The following is an 18,890-nucleotide window of genomic DNA, read 5'->3' as shown; positions in this document are numbered from 1 at the left end:
CCCATTGGAATGGATCACCATTTCCCGATTTTCAGATGAAAAATTGCCTTGAGTGTAGGGACTCATGTCCATTTGAACATTAAAGTCACATAAGGGAACTGAAACCTGATGCCACTTTTTCCATTAGTGCCTGTTCTGGGGCATATGGCTCTTCAATGGAGCGACCCTGATTCTGTAATTTGGGTTTTTTCCAATTCTTTTTTTTTTTTTTTAAATTTATTTAGTTGTAAATGGACATACAGTATCTTTATTTATTTTTGTGGTGCTGAGGATTGAACCCAGTGCTTAGGCACAAATAGTTAAATTCATAAGAGTCACGCACTTTTATATAATGTAATTCTGCAGAATGTGTTGTTCTTGGGAGAAAAGCAATTTGGAGACACTGCAGAGTATATAGATGAGCCTAGATGATCCTGAAGGACATGGGACAGGCACAGTGGTAACCTCTTAGCTGGAGGGATTCTGTATTTTCACTCATATTTTTTATATTAAATATTTTTGGAAAAAGTAATATCTACATAATAAAAATTTCAAAGTCAAAAAAGAGCAAAAGTCCATTCCAGATACTAGTCGCCCCCAGTCACTCCCTCGAGACTTGGTTTCATTCCATAGGGATTGAGACTGGAATTTGTGGGCACCAGCCAATGGCTTTGGCTGAAGTTTAAAAACACTAAGTTCTGAGATTTGCCATTACTGTTGCTGCCTTCCTGAGAAGCTGGATGGGAAGAGTCAAGTTCTCCACATCCTTCCCCCTCCCTTACCCCGCAGTGTGCTCTGGGTAAGCGTGATGGAATCTCCAGGGAGGCAGGACCACCAGGATGGGAGGGAGGAGCTCCATTGCTCCCTTGGGCAACACTGAGTACTGGTTTGTACAGTTGTCAAGGGCTTCAGTTAAGATCGCTCTCCACTATCTTCGTGCCATCAAGCCGACTGGAGCCACCTTTCCACAGATGTTGTCCCCGTCCTTCGGGAGTCCCTGGTAGTTCAGCTCTGCAGAGCACCTGTCAGCCCAGGCGATGGCTGGCTTCTTTAAAGGCCACCCCCAGCCAAATCTGAATGTTGTCTACTTCGTCCTTAAACTTATGTCAGCCTCCCCACTGTTGGACTGTGTGCCTGTGTCCCTTGCTTTCGGAAGTTACAGTAGGAATCCCTCTCAATGGGTGGGGGTGCAGTGGCCCGTGACTTCAACAGCTTCCTGTCTCTGGCCGCTAGCTAATGAAATCTTCCCTGCAATCTGTGGTCTGCTGTAGGATGAAAGATGCTTTTGTGGGGATGAGAAAATCCCAGTTAGCTTTTCATCTCCTCTTGGTGCCAGGACATCAGTGAAGTGCTCCTGGAAGTCCAGAGAAACAGTGAGGCTCTCTCCTGCTCACAGAGCCCCTTTCACCCCGAGGCACTTGTCAGACCCACAGGAGTGACCTCACCGCCCTCTGTGGGGTGGCGGCTGCAGCTGCTATCTTCCCAGATGCTTCACATATCCATCCTGGAGGAAGTGAGGGGGCGCCGAGGGTGACGGCATGTATTATCTAAGCTGGAGCCAGGCCAGTGCCAAGAGTGGCATCCGCTGCTACACAGCCTTCAGCTTTCCAGCTCACCAGGGAGATGACAAGCTGCGGGAGGAGGCGGGGAAGGACAGGCTACAGAGCTGAAGGCCCCATCGTGGAGCTTGGGCCAGGATGATCTTGGCTCTTGGTAACTGGAGCAGGCAGAATCGCATTTCCAGCTCGAAAGCCATGATGGAGTGGCTTTCTAAGTGGGAGTTTAGTTCCCGGCATGAACTCTTAAGGCAAAACTTGGAGCCGCTCCCAACAGGGCTCCCCTGCAAAGAGAAGATCCCCATGGCCCTTATTTGCCAATGGCCCAGTGTCCGGGCCTCTGTGGCTAGCCTAAAGCCTGGCCAGGACCAGCTCTCTCCTGCATTTCCAAGGGATGCAAATGTGCCAGAGGACAACCCCCAAACTGGTCCCCAGCCCCTCAGTGGCTTCAGCCCAAAGCTCTAAGTGCAGGAAATTCACTGAAATAGATCTTGGAGCTCTCCTGGTCTGCGTCCCTGTCCCCCTCAAGCCACTGGCAGGGACACTTCTGAAGCACAGAGAAAGATGTGTTAGCCATAAATGACAGTGAGGAACGTGAACCCAAGTCACCTGACAGGAGGCATAGGCCATCCCTGGCCTCCCTTGTGTCGGCATCCTCTGCTCCTAGGACTGGAGTTGGGAACAGTGAGAACAAGGCTTCTCAAGTCACACAGGAGCAGGCAGTAAGAGCTGGGCTGATCACGTGGTCACCGCAGAGTCTCATTAGCTGAACTCCAGGGCCTGAGGCTGAGGGTAAGAAGCTCAGGAACAGGGCTGGGGTTGTGGCTCCATAGTAGAGCGCTCTCCTAGCACGTGTGAGGCACTGGGTTTGATCCTCAGAACCACATTAAAAAATAAAGTTATGGTGTCAATCTACAACTAAAAATATTTTTAAAAAAGCAGCTCAGGAACAAAGGTTTGTATTTCACTAATGGATCATAAAATATATGCTCACGGTAAATTCAACCTATAGAAAGAATATGAAATAGCTCAGTCCCCATTCCTGAAGGAGAGGATGTGGGATTACCAATGCAGCTGGCTCTGGCCCTGCACCTAGCATGAGCAGCCTGTTCAGATTCCTGATCATTGTCATTCAGGGTCTCCCGGGAGTCCAGAAAGGCCTGGTGCTGGGCGCATTCCTGACAGCAGAGCGTTAGGCCACTACTTTCCAGGTGGTGGCATGCCTTCAAACCCACTCCACATGGCACCGTCATGTTATCAAAAGCTCCGTCCTTGTCCCTGATCCAATCCAATAATAAGGACACGATTTTGAGAAAAAGGAAAAAGAAGTTTTATTCCTTTGTTAGCAAAGGAGAAACACAGGGTACTCCTGCCCCAGACTCTGTGATTCTGCCCATCAAGGAAAACAGAAGGCTTTTAAAGAAGCTATTCAAAGGCTGCTTTCCAGGTGCACCCTGAGGGTGTGTTGAAATTCATTTGTAAGTTTGGTAGATGGTCACTTCCTAGTTCTTCCCTTGATATCTCCTTCCTGTGGAGAACAAATAACTCAAGGTTAGTCTTGTTCTCTGTCCCCAGGTTAGGGATGGGGAGAGGGAGAAGAGAAAAACATGTCCTTTTAAAATAAACAGCAAGGACTATTTTCAAAAGGTGAAGTGGACCACTGTTACACTTGGACCCCTCTGCAAGGTGAAGTGTGGGGGCTACCCCCACCTAAAGACAAGCACAGGGGTCAAAGGGCTCAGGAAGGTCGAAGGGCTTGCAGGGACCACGGCTGGGAACAGAGCCTGGGCTTTCTGCTGAAAGGTCAGGCTCTAGCTGCTCACCGACCTGTTGACTAACTACATCAGATATTTGCAAAGCTCTAGAATAGACTTGGGGGGCCACAATGGAGAGCCCCCTGCCCCTTCACCACAGGAGGTCTCATCAGCTGAGTTTTAGTTGGTATTTTCAGATTGTGTTGCTGTTCCAGGCCTCTGTGTTTTGTAGTTAATTATTGTTGCAGGGAGCCACCCTCAGTGGGTCAGTCCTAGAAGGGAAGTGGACGTACACCGTGCAGGGAACAGAGAACAGAGGATCTGGCGTTTATACTTTGGGCTTAATAACAGCAGCTGGGGCTGACGCTGTGGCTCAGTGGCAGAGCGCTTGCCTAGCATGTCGGGGGGCACTGGGTTCGATCCTGAGCACCACACACAAATAAAATAAAGGCATTCTGTCCAGCTACAACTACAAAAAAAATTTTTTTAAAATAACAGCAGCTGATACATATTGAAAGCTTTCAATGGGCAAGGCAACATTTTAAGTACTTTATATGTATTATTTGACTGAATTATCATAACACAGAAATAGTAACTATTATTCTCATTATATATGAGAAAACCAAGGCACAGGGATTCTTATGTGCCCAGGGTCACACAGTGATCCCCCTGATGAAGCAGGTTTCAAATTCAGGCTGTTCAACCTCACTGCCGGGCACTTAAATCCCTCAACTTCTTTGACTCACTGTTTCCTCCTCAACAAAATGAACCTGAAGATAAAGCATGTGACACACTGCAGAACTGGCTTGAAAAGACGTCCATGAACGATCAGTTATATTAATTGTTCTGTTTTCTTTTTTTAATATTTATTTTTACTTATAGGTGGACACAATAATTTTATTTTATTTTTAGATGGTACTGAGGATTGAACCCAATGCCTCATGCATGGTAGGCGAGGGCTCTGCCTCAGAGCCACAACCCCAGCCCTAGTTGTTCTATTTTCACACAGTGGAATACTATACAGCCAAAATAGAAGCGAATGACAGCAACTGACACAAAACCTGGAGAAGAAGTCTCACAATCAAAATCAAGGGAGAAAAATAAGGCATACTATAGTAAGTATGATCCCATTTACATAAAGGTTTAAAATAGGCAAAACAACATTGTTATAGGAAACAGTCGGGGGACCCAATGCCTTCAAACTTAAGAGAATGTTTTAGCTGGAGGTGTGGCAACACGGTTGGGGAAGCAAGCCCTGGAGAGCCACTTCAGGGGACTTCCAAGTATCAGCAGCTGTTTCTTAACCTGAGAAGTGTTTGCACACAAAACTTTAAAGTTATTACTTAACTTGTTCAATATACTCTTTCAATAATATTTTTCAAAGGGCTGGGGTTATGGTTCAGTGGCAGAGCACTTGCCTGGCATGTGTGAGGCCCTGGGTTTGATTCTCAGCACCACTTATAAATAAATAAATAAAGGTCCATCAACATCTAAAAAAAAAATTAATTTAATTTAAAAAAAAGACCCTTGCAAGAGTGTTCAGCGGTAGAAGTTTGCCTCGCACATGTGAGGCACTGGGTTTGATTCTCAGCACCATATACAAAATAAATAAATAAAATATTTTTTCGGTTTAAAAAAAGTCAAATCAGATTCCCTGGCCCTGGCCTATTAAAATGCAGATTCCTGGGCCCAATTTGTTAAAATGCAGATTCCTTGTCCTCACCCCGGGAGAGATCTTGGCTCTCACTCATCCAGCCCAGAAACCTGCATGCTAATACCTTCTGGGGTTTGGGTGATTGTGTCATTTGAGAGCCTATCCGGGTTGGAGGGAGCAGGCTGATGTGACCCCGCTGGTGTACAGAGAGAGGGCAGATGCTGCCGGGAGAGAGGGGGAACAGATCAAGGCCACCCCACGCATCTGCAGCTGCAACCTCTCTCCACCATCCCCCTAAAGCCCTTCAGCTCCCCTTTACAGAGACTCCTAGTGTGTAACTCACATCTCCATATCTTTTCCATAACCCAAAAATGTGGGACCCTGTAATGGGAACCCCGAGGGCCTCTAGGCGGTGGTCACGGAGCTCCAGATTGTAAATCCATAAGGCGCTGAACATCTGGATGGAGCAGGAGCCTTGGAAAAATTGTGCCTCTTGGTATCCATGGTATCTGAAGCAAAGCAAAACAGTGTGCAAGGGGTGGGTATGGAAATGGCTTGAACAGAACCCCTTGTTAAAGGGGTATGAAATGTCTCCCGGAGCCCCTACTGTTTTATTGCACGAGATTAATACACATTGGTGAGCGCCTCCATGGGTTCTCTCACCCCCTGGGGTTCCCCCAAGTCTTGCTTCCATAAAGCCTTAAATTGTAAATCCTGCTGGTATTTGGGAGGGAATATCATAAAATCAGTCCACATAGAGGCTGGCCTTTGAATTCCAGATCAGTCTCCGAAGCCTCCTCTGGTTCTCCGAGGCTGCCTTCGTTTTCACTTGAACCCACAGCATCCTTCAGAGCCTGGGGCCTCTCTTCTTGGTACTGAAAACTGACCTCAGCTTCCAGCTATGAGCGACAGGGGAGAGCTGAAGTCTCATTCCCTCCAAACTGGCTGCCAGGTGCTGCCCAACCATGAGAGCAGATCTTGGACCACAGTATGAAACTTGCCAGTGAGCACCCAAAGAACATCCACGTTCCCTGTCCCTAGGGCTCGGGAAGGTGCCGGTGGGCTTCTGTGGCAGGTCTAGGTTGCGCAGGCAGCAGGACGAGGTGGAGAAGGCAGGACAGGGCAGGACTTCTCTGCTGTGTGTCAGTGGCAGGGATGAGCTGCAGGTCCTATAGGAACCTGAAACGGAGATGTCCCAAACATGACGGAGCCCACCAAATTCTTATGTCTCACTTTAATAGAAATACCTATACAAATGTTTCTGGCCAGGCACATATTTTGAACTTGACTCATGTCACTAATGAAAAGGTCTTTCTGAAGTCCCTGTACTAATTATAAGGGAGTAGATTCATTCCAGAAGGTTGTGATCACCTTGGTCAGCATGCTGCTCAGAGGGTCAGAGGGGGGATGGATGCTCTTCCCTGCTCCCCGCCCCCACCCCACAGCCCAGGAGTCCCAGCAGCCTCAGATAAGGGTCATGTAGAAGCTGGGCTTCCTGAAGCCACTGAGCCCCAGATGGTCCGCTGTCCCCCTGTATTGGCGCCAGGGCGGCTGTCTACCTGAGGTGGGCTCCAAGGCACCATCCGTTCTCCAGGAGGCCAAGCTCACCTGGTGGGGACCCCTGCTGATTGCTCTTCCTCTCACTGGGGGCTCCATGGGCCTCAGGGGCACACTCTTTTTTTTTTTTTTTTCTCATCTGAAGTGTGAGATCAGAGGCTGTGCAAATCCCCTTGGAGCCAGAGAAGGGGCCTCACTGGTGGGCATTGTTTGAGGTTTGTGGGTCATTAAAACTACAATAGATTTAAAATTTTTGCACTGTCCAATATGGTAGCCACTACCCACATGTGACTATTTAAATTAAAGTTTTATTAAAATTACATAAAATTTGAAACTCAGCTCTATAACACTATCCACACAGTTCAAGTTCCCCTGCAACTGAAGGAATTCCTACATAAATCCTCTTCACTTGCTCTTGGTTACTTGCTTTTAGTTGACTTTCAAGTCACCCATCTTAGCAGCACGGATAATACCTCTGACTTGTGTGTCCCGGTGCTAGCCGCTGATGAAACTTGGTGACACAGGCGCAGACCACCAAGATCTGAACCTCCCATCACCTTTCCTAGCCGCAGCCCACAGATATCCTGGAACCCTGTTCTTGGGGAAGCGGTTTTGAGACTTTCCCATCTCCACATGTGGCCACCTTGTGAATAAACTGTTGTGCAAAGCTCTTTGTTTCAGTGACTGGCAGACTTCACAACAGGCAAAACAGGCCTGGTTCAGTACCAGTGCGTCACTACCTGTGGTAGCAGCTACCATATTGTAGCAGGTATGGGAAATTTCTGTTAACACTGAATAAAATAAGACCTTTTCTTTCTTTCTTCCTTTTCCTTTCTTTCTTCCTTCCTTCCTTCCTTCCTTCCTTCCTTCCTTCCTTCCTTTCTTTCTTTCTTTCTTTTTTTGTACCAGGGATTGAACCCAGGGGCACTTAACCCACTGAGCCACATTCTCAGCCTTTTTTATGTTTTGAGACAGGGTCTCGCTAAGTTGCTTAGGGCCTCACTAAGCTGCTGAGAATGGCCTTGAACTTGGAATCCTCCTGCCTCAGCCTCCCAAGTGGCTAAGATTATAGATATGCGCCATCACACCCAGCCAAAATCAGACTTTATCATCATTAAAAAAGAAAAATGTTCACTGTAGTATAACTGTGCCCATAACTTGATTTGAGCAGGCATCTCACCAGTCATGTGCATGTAAATCACCAGGTCTTGGCCCCTCCCTGGATTCTACATTCTCAATCAGTTCCCAGGCGGTGCCAGTGCAGCTGGTCTGTGGATCACCTTTAGAGCAGGGAGAGATTTAAGTATTCATTAAAAATACCTTAGGTGGGGGCTAGGGATGTGGCTCAAGCAGTAGTGCGCTCGCCTGGCATGCGCGGGGCACTGGGTTTGATCCTCAGCACCACATAAAAATAAAATAAAGATGTTGTTGTGTTCACCAAAAACTAAATATATATATAAATATTTAATCTCTCTCTAAAAAAAAATATGTTAGGTGCATTAATTGTGTTAAGCCTTCAGTAGTGACCTGCAAGTTCAAAACTGCCCATAATCTTTCACTTCTGACAGGAGACCTTGGAGTAGACTCACTCAGAAGTGAGGTCTCCGGACTGCGGTGAATGAGGGACTCCACCCATCAGCCCCTCTGCCAGGGTGATGGGCCCAGCTTTATCTTGTCAGGGTCAGCTTCACTGCCCTCCCCTACATCAAGGCCCCTGAGGCCAGAGGGCACTAACTCCCTGGGCCACAGTCGCCTGGGACAGCTCTGCTCACAGCAGGATGCCTCTCCTTTCATTATTTCTGGTGGGTTTTGTTTTTGTTTTTGTTTTTTTTCCCCAAATGTGAAAATAAAAAAAATACAAAGCACCCATATCCTCAGAATCCCAAATTACCATGGTCAGAATTTTTTTTTTTTTTTTGCTTTGCTTCCAGTGTTTTCCCTGTACATCATTATAGTCAGTGAATTTAGTGGCCCCAGTGAACATGGCCCCTTAGATCCATGGCTTGTGGAGTCCCTTCCCCTCAAATTAGGCCAACCTTGCCACTCGCTCTATATACATGGCACATGGCAGAAGTGAGGCGCACCCGTTCTGGGCTCAAGGTAAACTAGTCGCTTGTGCTTTTGTGTTCCTGGAAGCCATGAACAGCCACATCCAAAGACTGGCTACCCCAGGCTGGGGCTGTAGCTCGCATGCGCTCACCTGGCACACTGAGGCCGAGCGTTCGATCCTCAGAACTGCAGAAGAATAATAACGAGAATAATAAGGTAAAATAAATAAATAAAAGTCTGGCTGCCGGACTAGAGAGATCACGTCCAGAGGCCACGTGGAGAGGCACGTGGAGAAGGAGAGGGAGGCCAGAGAGTATGGGAAAGAGAACAGCAGCCCCAGCTAGCTGCTCCACACGGCTCTGTATCTGGTCACCAGTGAGCCCAGCCAGAGGACGGCCAGAGAGCTGGGGCAAAATGAAAGAATTAGGAGCAAATAAAATGAAGGTGGCCTTAAGCCATGAATTTTGGGGATGGTTTCTTATGAAGCAGCTGATCATAAAACCTAAGTGACACAGGTAATAGCAATACACCCAGGGCCTCCCTCCGGGTGCCTGCCCTTGCCCCAGTTTCCTTAGGCAAGGAGGGACAAAGACAAAGTAGGGCACAGTCGGGAGAAGCAGGCAACACTAACGTATTAACATGTAACTCATCCAAAAAGGATGTTTACCAAAGGTGCATAGAATGTAAGCTTATCTTAAAAGCTAAAAGCGCTGGGCACATTGGTACATGCTGTAACCCCAGGGACTTGGGAGGCCAAGACCGAAGAATTGCAAGTTCAAGGCCAGCCTGGGCAACGGAGACCCTGTCTCAAAGTAAAAGTGAAATAAAAAGATCGATTTGCAAGCTGCAGCCCCCGGCCTGGAGGGGCCTGTTCTAGCCACAGGTGGGCCAGGCTGGAGCACTGGGGGAGGGGAGGCCACGCTCCACAGCTCCCTTTCAGCTTCTTCAGCCCCCGTGGGAGAGGACCTTGTTCCAGGGGATGGCCGAGGCGGCCCTGGACACTGGGTACAGCAGGCCCCTCCACCTGCTCCACCCAGCTCCGTGGGGGTGGGGCTGGGGGGAGGGTTCTCCTGTTCGGCTTTCTACCCTAATCCCTTGCAGCTGTTCCCCCCCCAGGGAAGGCAGTTGTGTCAGAGGGAAGGGAAATAGTCATGCTGAGTGGGTCACTGGCTTCAGACCAGGAAACATGGATGACCATGGACAGGGCGGGTGAGCAAGGCCAGAGCCAGGCCCGAGTGGACTGCACGGCCTGGTCCTCACAGAGATGGGGACAGTGGAGGCGAGATGGGCCAGAAGTGGGGGTCGCAGAGAAGAGTCAGTGACCCGAGTATGATCTAGATTGGTTGGAGGGGACCGATGGGGCGGACACAGCCTCCCCAGGTTGGCCTACGTGCCAAGAAGGAAAGGAGGTGCCCGGAACTGAGATGGGGACTGCTGGGGGGAGGGGTGGCCTCCCACTCTAAGGGACTGGGCTGGCTGGGCTGCCACAGTGACAGTCCCCCTTTTCCAGGCAGGCCCTCCCGGACCTCCTTCCCGTCAGAAGGCGGAGACCTCACACCTCCGTTGGCGTCTGCCCTTCCTGCCAGTGGGATCACGCAGGGCAATGAGTCAAGTGGATATGACCCTCTGGGCTCGGAAAAGCCAAGTGGCCTAGAGGTTAAGCCCGTCCCTTTAGGGCATGCCAACTTGGACTTGGATTCTGGCTCTACAGCTTCCAGCCATGTGCCCTCGGGACGGATTCAGCACTAACCTCACTGAGTCTCCTGTTTAACAGAAAACTGTGACAGCCACGTGCACCTCCTAGGGGCAAGATGGGGACCACAGAGAGAATCAATGCTACTCGCTTAGGACAGGACCAGCAGATGGCAGGGGTTGTCATGGGGACAGTGGTTTGTCATGGCTGTCTCTGCCATCACAGAGGGAACCAGGAGGGGTTTCATGGCTCAGGGAGATTGAGGATTCCAGAAATCCTGAGAAGGCAGGCCCCCGTGTTCTCCCCTGCCCTATCCCAGCGCCTGGGGTGGTGCCCAGCGCACGGATGGTGCTCAGAGCAAATCATGGCTCTCTGGAGTGTGGCCTGCCCTGGGCCCCTGGCCGAAAACAACAGAATGGTGAAATCCTGGGCGAGGCAGAGCCCAGGAAGTGGCCACTGGATTCCTCTCTCTGGAATCTGAGCAGGTAAATAGAGGGGAGCAGGGAGCAGGAGGGGCTTTGGAGGTAGAAGAGAGAAATGGATCTACAGGGCAGAAGGGGGAGGCCATACAATGTCGGCTCCTCTCCTCTTCAGGGCCTCCTTCTACCTTCCCAGCTGCTGGAGTGGCCAGAGGAGGGAAGTGACAGGGGGAGGGGGCAGTGCTTCCTGGGGCCTCCCCCAGCCTGCAGACCATGAGAGAGCTTGTCCCTGGGTGCAGGGTGCACAGGCCCACAGGGATCCCTGTGTGTACCAGCAATGGAGCCCGGGAAGTGTGTGTGTGTGGGGGGTAGCTGAGGCCTGGCCTTAGGAGTTCAGTCCTGGGGTGGGAGGGAGCGCTTTAGAAGGAAGCCCCCCTGCTGTCTGCGCTGGGAGCTGAGGGGTGGTACAAGTTAACCACAGGAAAGGAGAGGGGGACACTTTTCCAGACAAATGGCCCAGAGGCTGGAAAGACGCTGGACAATTTGTAGGAATGGCCAGAAGTTCTGTGTGGGGTTAGAGCAGGCACGGAGGGGTCCCCACTTCCAGCTTGCCCATGCCCGAGTCCAATGAGCACAGCAGAGATCAGCTGCACTGGAGGGCTGTGTACTCTGAGCGGTCAGCACCAGGCCCCAGGTGTAGGCAGAGCTGGGCCCTCTCCCCACCCCTGCTCTGCTGCTGCTGGCCCCTGGAGGCTCCTGCCCCTCCCGGGGCCACTACCCTGTCTGCACAGTGAGGGGGCCAGTTTCCCGCTCTCTTGGTCCTGAACTTGGCTCACAGGGCCCTTGGGCACTGGGGGCTCTAGGGGTGGGATGTCAGGATGGAGCGGGAATGAAGGATATTCTGAGGGGAGGGAGAGGTCGCCCCAAGTTTGTCTTCCCTAAGAAGTCCTGTGGGGAGCTGCCAGCAACATTCTAGGTCCTTCCATTAGGTTCAGAAGAGATGGATTCTGCATGGCTCCTGGTGGGGGAGGTTGCTTTCCCCTGAAGAAAGCCCCCACTCATGGAGGAGGACCAGGGCTGCCTGCCCCCAGCCCACGGCCTGGCTTCCCAGGGAAAGCTGCCCAGGACCTTTGGCAGCCCCTCTGCCCAGCTTCCCCCCAGCGGGGGGTTGGGAGATGGTGATGGTACAGCAGGAGCCCTTCTCTGGTGTCCTCCAACCCTCACTTCTAGAAAAGACCCTTTGCCGAGGCTGAGGGTCATGTTATACCTGTGGCTTGGATCCTCAGACCCCAGGAGCCTTCCCTGCACTCGTTCATCATCTGCCACCCGGAGGCCGGTGCGTCTGCCCGGCGGGCACTGGGGCTAAGAGCCTTGCCTGGCTGTGGGGAGCTCAGCAGTGTCCTGGGAAACTGGGGGGCGGGCCGTGGTCGGGCTCTGCTTGGGGACCTGCCACTGGGTCCACCCACGCTGCGGGGCAGGAATCGGGTCAACCCCCACTTCAGAGCTACCACTGAAGGGCATCCCCAGGACCATGCCCTGGGGGCCAACCAAGGCAGAAGGCAGGTGAGGGACATGAGGTACTGGGGAGGTGGGGGGTACATTGGTGAAAGGCATATTTTGGGGGGTCAGAATCCTGAGTCTGAATCCCAGTCCTAGCTTTCACTGTGTGACTTGGGAAATATCCCCCAGTCCCCAGAACCTTCACCGTGCTCCCCCTCAGGGTGGGAGAAAGGTGAAATGAGATGACCTATTTGTCATGCAAACAAATATCCATACTGGGGGATGTGTAAGCCCTCATCATCTGACACTGCAGCTGGGGAGACCCAGAACAAGAACATACAGACACCCTCAATCGTATGGTAGGTGGGGGGGTGCGGAGGTGAGGGGGGAGGGCAGAGGTGATGGGGGGGCGGAGCTGAGGGGGGGGGCAGAGGTGAGGGGGTCGGAGGTGATGGGGGCAGGGTGGGGGGTGGTCCCAGGCGGCCTCTGAGAGAAGAAGGTGCTGAGCGACTCAGGCTTCTCCGGGAAGAGTGTTCTGGTGGAGGAAGAGCATTTGCCAATCCCCGGGTGGGCATCTGCCAAGTGAGCCAAGAAGAAGCCGAGTGGGGGAGGGGAGGGGAGTGAGAATGAGGTCAGAGCAGGGAGTGGGACAGCCCCTCCTCTGTGACAGCCCCGCCAGGAAGCGGCTCTGCAGCAGCTGTGAGAAAGCAGGGCCTGTGTGACAAGGGACACTGGACAGAGCCTGCCCCACCCCCCTGGGCTCTCATTCCCAGCTGTCAGATGCCTGCTTCCTCCCGTCTTAGGGCCCAAGGCTCCCCCCACTGTGGCCTGTGACCCTCTTCCCCGCTGGCAGCCACCACCTCCTGAGTGGGGAGGGCTCTCTGCCCTGGCCAGTCTAGGGAGCCTCACAAAGAGCCTTTTCACCAGAGGGCATCGTGGGGTCTGGGAGGGGACGCGGTGCCCTCCTGCCTGTGGGCATAAAGACCCCCTTTCTCTTCTGCTGCACCAGCTCCCGGTGGGGGGCGGGACTGGGAGATTCTGTCCTTCCTTTTCAAAGTGTGGGCAAGACTGGGGCCAGGCCAGACAATGGCAGGGATTTTCAATGTGCTGCACTGTGGGGTGGCTGCTGGGGGGCCATCCACCAGCCAGCCTCACTTCAGCTGTAGGGAGCCCCACAAACAAAGGCCCTGCACCAAGGGGCCTGGGGGCCCCCGTTTAGGACCCCAGCGTGGTAGCCAAGATTGATTTCCCAGCTGTACAGCGAAGGGGCTGTGGCTTGCACATTCAGAGACTCCCTGTTCCCACTGTCCTGGGCTCTGCCTGGGCTGCGCTTCCTGGGTGTGTTGGGGACTCCTCCTGTCACTTCCTACCTGGATTCCTCACTCCTAACCTGCGTCAAGGTCCTCATCGCAGTCTTGATATTCTGAGTCAGGCGGAGATCTGCCTTTTGAAGGGCATAAGCAGGAAATGGGGAGTATAAGGGTCCACCCAGAGGCTCTGTGTGTGTATGTGTGTGTGTGTAAGTGACGTGAAAATCAAGTTGCCTGGGAGAAAGTGAGTGTATGGGGAATGCCATGGGGCTTCCCAGGTGGAGAGGCAGCATGTGCGAAGGCCCAGGGAGAGGCATGAGCCAGCAGCAGAGGTGGAGGGAGAGCAAGAGGGGGAAGGACCAGCAAGTCTTGCACCAGAACAGGAGCTTTATCTGGAAGCAGTGGGCCCTCCCCAAAGATCCAGTGTGCAGCTGCAGGAGGGGTTTAGAGACAGATGGCCTCAGGAGCAGGGGAGGCAAGAGTGGAGCCAAGCTGGGCGCAATGGTGCATGTCTGTAATCCCAGTGGTTCGGGAGGCTGAGGCAGGAGGATTGCGAGTTCAAAGCCAGCCTCAGCAAAAGTGAGGCACTAAGCAACTCAGGGAGACCCTGTCTCTAAAGAAAATACAAAATAGGGCTGGGGGTGGGGCTCAGTGGTCGAGTGCCCCTGAGTTTAATCCTCTCCTCCCAAAAAAGTGAACCAGCAAGGACTTGGGGAAGGTCAGCCTGGCCAGTGCTGGGGACCAACTCGGGACACACCCTGGGTTCTGGCTTGAGCAACAGTCGGGAAGAGGGCTGTGGGAGCCACCACTGGGGCTGGGGGTGCCGGGGAGGAGGTGGCGGAGGGCAGTAGAGGAGCGGGGAGGAGGACACGGAGGTGCCAGCAGGACAGCTGTGTGCCTGGGAGGGCTGCAGAGCTGCGGGGAGGGGGGGCAGGGGGAAAGGGAGAAAGAAGCAGAAGGAAAATGAGAAAGATCTAGAAAGAGGGAGAGGGAGAGGGAGAAATCGGTGGAGAGTGGAGGAGGTGAGAGGAGGCAGGGAGCGGGGAGGAGACCTGGGCCAAGCCTGTGGGAGCCGAGGCCCGGCCTGCGCTGCCAGGGCCTTTCTGTGTCTTCCCTGCACCCAGTGCCAGGCCCTGCTGGCCAGGGGCAGTGGCAGACAAGGCCAGCTCTGGTCTGTTCTCAGGGCAGGGGGCAGGGAATCTGGCTTGGACAGCAGCAGGAACTGTCTGATGAACGGTGGGGCAGGGCCCTGCAGAGGAGCTGAGATCTTCTCAAGGCAGGGCACTGGCCGCCATGACCCTCAAAGGGCATGGCTGCAAGGTACTTCCCCAGGTCGACTGACGGGATGCTCCTGCTCCCTGCCCCCGTTTCCCTCTGAGAGCCGGGGTCGAGATTAGTGGCAACCGTGGGCAGAACAGGGACTCTAGCCCACACTGGGCAGGTGAGGTCACCAGGAGTCTGTGTCCAGGTGGCTTTGGGGGCCTCTTCCTCCCCATCCCCAGCCTTTGTTCCAGGAAAATCAGGAGGGGAATGGGGGAGAGCCGAGCCCACGGAGTCTGTCCTTCCATGGAACAGGGAGCCAGGGCACCCCCTGCTCCCCGCAAACCCCTCCCCGTCCACCAGCACCTCCGCTTCTTCCTCCCTCACTTTCTGGCAGAAAAAGCCCAACAGCTGGAAGAATCTTACTCTCCAGCTCCCAGCCGACCCAGGGCGCCTGCAGGTGGGCACCTTTGCCCAAGTGTGTGAAAGTGCACGCACATACAGGCATAAGGGTGTGGGAATGTGTCAGTGTGCAGGTGTGCTTGCACGCACTGCTGCAGTTGATGGAGGCCACGTGCAGGAGAGAACATGTAGGAGGCCTGGCCCTTGTCACCTGGAGCCAAGGTAAGGATGGAAGCAGGTTGCTTCTGGGGCAAGAAACAGACCTAAGCTGACCACCTGGAGCCTCAGGGTTGATTGTTGTTTGTTTGGGTATTTCATTTCATTTCATTTTTGAGACGGGGTCTCTCTATGTTGCCCAGGCTGGTCACCTTGCCCCCTCGTTGAAGGCCGTTTCCCCTCCTCTTTCCAGATGGGATATGCCCCACAAATTAGCACCTGTACTGTGTGGCTGGGGAGCCCCAAGATAAGGAAGGGCCCGAATCCACTGAATCATTGTGTTCAATCATTTCAGCTCTGGGGACAATAGAGCTAACTTGGAATCCTGGTTCTCCCACTTAGTGTCAACTTAAGCAAGTGACACAACCTCTTGGAACCTCAGATTCTACATTGAAAAGCAGGTACTCAACTATTCATTCACATCTACCCATTCATTCACCCATCCACCCAGCTACCTGTTAATCCATCCACCCACCCAACCATCCATCCATCCATCCACCCACCCAACCATCCATCCATCCATCCATTGGTACTAAATGCCAGGCCCTGGCCCAGGGATGCTGAGGCTTCTTCATGGCTTGTGAAGAGGAGATCTGGTACCATGTAGTCCCTATGCTGTGGTTAACTATATTTCTGAATTTTAGAGACCTTGGCTTCAAATAAGCACAGTGAAGGGTGAAAGGTCATGCAAGAACCAGTAGGGTGTTCGCCCACAGTACGCAGCAGCCTTTCAACAGCCCGTAACAGCAGAGCCGTATCACACCCAGGGTCTCCGAGAACTGCTGAGATGTCACTGCTACCACCTGATGCAGGCCATCATAAGCCACCATGACCCAGGCCAGCCGGCTTCAGTGCTGGGCGGGCTGTCCTGGTGTAAAAACAGGGAAGTCAAAAGTTCCTTTTAGACTATTCTGAAGCTTCTGGTATTTAGACTCCTGCAAAAACTACCTTATATCATGTAAACCCTAAAGGTGTCATTAGAGTGGGCAATGGATCCTTGGCTGGGTCATTCCTGGGGACTTCCGAGAGAAGGAGGAGCTTGGGGGAGCTGTCAATCTAGACTTGATGTGTGAGGCTGAGAGGGGCGTGGACAGTGGCAGGGTTGGAGAGCAGTCAGGGACATCTGCACAGAGGCTGGGGCCTTCCCAGAGCCTGCTTGACACACTGCCAGGCCGCCCAGCATGACCCGGGGAGGTAGGAGGACAGGAGGTGCCCACACGAGCCTCGGCTCAGGCTTTGGAGACAGCCACGACCCACCTCGAGCTGCTGTCCTCCCTGGGCTCAGCTTAGGGTCTCTGATGCCAAGTGCTTCTCTGACTCCTGTGGAGCCTGGGACACGGAGCCAGTCCTGGGAGCTCTCACCTGGGGGTATGTGGACATTCCCCAAGGCAGACTGGCACCCCTCCCTCAGCTGCTGTGGCTGCTAGGGACCATCCCCCCACCTCTCTGGAGGGTTACCATTGATTTAGGCAGATGTGTCACTCACTGGACATGCCTGGCAGGTTCACAGCAAGGCCGAGGGACAGGGGCGCAGAGCAGGCCTGTCCCCTTTCCTCTGCATTCCATAGCTTCTCAGGTGCCACTTAAGCTCCAGAGTCCCCTGTGGGATCCGGTGGCCAGATTTCTTCTGCAGCCACATCTTTGCTCAGCCTCTGCCCTGCCCTGTCTCTTTCCTTCACTTCCTCACAGGGTTCTTGAGTTTCTCAACAAACTGCCTGCACAAGAATTCCCATCTCAGACTCCGTTTCTGGGGAGTTTGACCTAAGATACCCACAAAATTTACTTGGTGGCAGGGCTAGGTGGCCCAGGATTGGGGACACAGGAAAGTCTCCCAGAATGGAAGACATTTGAATTGGGGTCTTGGAGGTTGAGTGAAGATTGGCTCCATAGGATCTCCTCCATTTGCTAAATCTTGTCTGATATAATTGCTGAGGATGAGGGGAAGACATGTTAGGCAAAAGAACATATGAGCAAAGGCCCTGGGGCAGGAAACGGCAGGCAGGGTCAAAGAAAGAAGTGGTTCTGCAGCTGGAAGCCAGGGGTAGGGAGGGAGGAGGGATGTAAGATTAGAAAAAAAGTTGGGACACCCCACCCCCCAACAGAGTGTCAGAGGCTGAGGGTTCATGTCACTTGTCATCACTGTCTTGCACACACACACGGTCTCTGATGGACTATTGTGCCCAGACAGAGCCTCAGAACTGTCCATCCTGTGCTCTGGCAGGTTCTATCAATTTATCAAAGTTAGCACGTAAAGTGACACCCATTTATTGTCCCTGCCCTGGGCCAATCCCAGGCTGGACTTTTTCTATGTGGGCAGAGTCCAGAGGCCTCATTGATTGGGCCTGAGTACAGTAGAAGCCTCCCTTGGGAAGGAGCTATTGTGGCCCATAAATAGGTTAGGCGGCCAGGAAACGGGAAATCCTGCAACACAATGCGGCTCGGTGCGCAGGGGTTTCCTCCAGGCCCAGCGCTGGTCCGAGGGTACGTCTTGGGCCAAAAGACTTGCAGGACTCCCTGACTGCTGGCCACACACTGCTCTTCCCACAGTCCTCAGGGGCACTCAGGGCCTAACCTCACCTCACCTGGCCCCGAGGGCAGCTCAGGACAGGCCAGAACTAGCCAGGACAGACAGCAGATCGGGCAAGGGAGAGTGACTCAGAGCCCTGGTGCCAGGTAGTGGTGAGAGCCACCGGGACAGCCAGGCTAGGCCCAGGGAACACAGTGACTGTCTCGGGATCAGTGAGGCCCTCTGACCCCAGAAGACTGCCCATCTCTAATGTCCCCGTCCTGGGCTCCCCAAGGAGCACAGCAGAGGCCAGGTTGACCCCACCTGGACCACAACAATGAAAGCAAGGCGTGGCCTTCGGTAGAGGCAGGCGGTCTGCAGACACACATCCCGAAGGAGTCCATCACATAGAAAAGCGAATAACAAAACACGAGGTCCTGTAGGAGCCTGTAGGTGTGTCACACAGACACACCGAGGAGCATGGCAGTGTCTGCACGCACATGGGACAGACAGGCCAGAGGTCTCGGAAAATGGCAAGGGGGTGAGACTTCAGGGGACCGCTATTTTCTTCTTTGTTTTTTTCTGAGCTTGCTACCTTTTCTACAGGGACCTTTGTCATCATTAAAAAAGAAAAAGAAAAAGTCTTGAAATACCTGTTTTCTTTCAAGCACAATGTTTACAAAGAGGTTTTAAAGAACCAGGATGTGCCTATAATCTAATGCCGCAGGAAAAACAGGATATTATACTGTGTATGTGCACCATATGTAGAGGATGAGATGCTCAGGGCGGGAGGGGACAGGAAGGAAGCTTGCAGGGGATCAGGGTCCTCTCCCTAAGCATTCATGGACAGTCCAGGGCAATCCCGCGCCCTCCTGTATGCCGGGAAGCACAGGCTTTACAGCGCCATAAAATTCAGTGCACAGAATGCAGAGCCCTGTTCTAATCTGCAAATCCTTTATCACTGGGCATCTTTCCCCATCTGACACTTTATTATGACAACATTTTCTGGGCACAGTGGCGCACGTGGCTCTGAAG

This window comes from Marmota monax, unplaced genomic scaffold (genome assembly GCF_021218885.2).
Source record: "Marmota monax isolate L192 unplaced genomic scaffold, Marmota_monax_Labrador192_F-V1.1 WCK01_AAM20220418_F8-fsc00024, whole genome shotgun sequence".
NCBI lineage: Eukaryota > Metazoa > Chordata > Mammalia > Rodentia > Sciuridae > Marmota > Marmota monax.
This window is presented reverse-complemented; position numbering follows the sequence as displayed.